This window comes from Aplysia californica, unplaced genomic scaffold (assembly GCF_000002075.1).
Source record: "Aplysia californica isolate F4 #8 unplaced genomic scaffold, AplCal3.0 scaffold00509, whole genome shotgun sequence".
In the NCBI taxonomy this organism is placed as follows: domain Eukaryota; kingdom Metazoa; phylum Mollusca; class Gastropoda; order Aplysiida; family Aplysiidae; genus Aplysia; species Aplysia californica.
The window spans coordinates 208,735-210,053 of record NW_004797779.1 but is presented as its reverse complement, the minus strand read 5'-3'; the positions used below and the strand labels follow the sequence as shown (position 1 = coordinate 210,053).

Here is a 1,319-nt window from a genome sequence, read left to right as displayed (position 1 = left end):
AGAGAGAGAGAGAGAGAGACCGGGGAAGAGGAGGGGTGAGAGAGAGAATAGGGGAGCAAAAGTGAAAATGAGGGAAACGAGAGATGAAAGATAGTCAGTGAAAATAGTGAGAGAGACAGAGACAGGGAGACAAAGAGAGAGGGAAAGAAAGAAACAAACAAACAAACAAACAAACAAACCAACAAACAAACAAACAAAACAAACAAACAAACAAACAAACAAAGAGAAAGAAAGAAAGAAAGAAAAAAGAAAGAAGAGAGTCACATAATCCCCTCTTTAAGTAACAAGATCTGTATTATTGTTCTTCGTCGCATTGAAAAACTGTGCGCATTCACATTCATGTAGGAACTATCAGAGGGGGAACAATGGCGGAATTATGCACTGATTTTGTGCATTGAGAGAATATCTCTGAGCTATAGTGCAGGGCCATGATTGAAGTTTAACCCTCTCCGTACACCTGAGGTCATTTTGTACCCCCGGGGTTGTATTCTTAACATTTTGAATAATTCTAGTGAGAAGATCTCTTAGAAACTTTCAACGTTTCTCAAAGAAATCATTTTGACAACTGCTATGCAAATCGTACGGGTCGAGTTAACGAATAAATCTCCTCTTTGAAAAATGGTGGCGCAGAGTTCTCCACGTCGTATGGATACGATAGTAAAACACGACGTACGGATAAGGGTAAACAACGAGGCATTCTTGAACTGTGGGACTATGTTATGGTGTTTGGTAAATTTCTTAAAGATACCACCTCATGATTAGACTGTCTTTTTGAAGATGAACAGTTACTCTATCCGTACGTCGTGTTTAACTATCGTATCCATACGACGTGGGGAACTCTGTGCCACCACTTAACCCTATCCGTACGTCGTGTTTTACTGTCGTATTCATACGACGTGGGGAACTCTGTGCCACCAATTTACCCTATCCGTACGTCGTGTTTTACTATCGTATCCATACGACGTGGGAGACTCTGTGCCACCACTTTCGAAAGAGGAAATTTACTTGTTAATTCAATCAGTACACTTTGCATAGCAGCCTGTAAAAATGATTTTTGAGAAATACTGAAAGTTTCAAAGAGATCTTCGTACTAGTATTTTAAAACGTGAAGAATACAACCCCGGGGTGCAAAATGACCCCAGGGCGTATGGATAGGGTTAATTAAAAATGGATGCTTTTCCTCTATAAAATTACCTTCCAGTGTGTCACGACACGGTGGAATCAGGCGCTCGTCAATTTTTGGATATGTGGAGTTATTAGTTTCAGTTAAATGCGTGTTCATTTATCATGTATAGAAGTCGAGATATTTTCAATTGAAG

The 1,319-nt window shown here is 39.8% G+C and overlaps 1 protein-coding gene across 1 annotated transcript in view; it reads left to right on the top strand.

Moving 5' to 3' along the window:
- Window positions 1–1,319, top strand: part of LOC101860764 (high affinity cAMP-specific and IBMX-insensitive 3',5'-cyclic phosphodiesterase 8B) — a gene marked incomplete at its 5' end in the record, with an annotated part of 121,319 nt that overhangs the window by 11,073 nt on the left and 108,927 nt on the right.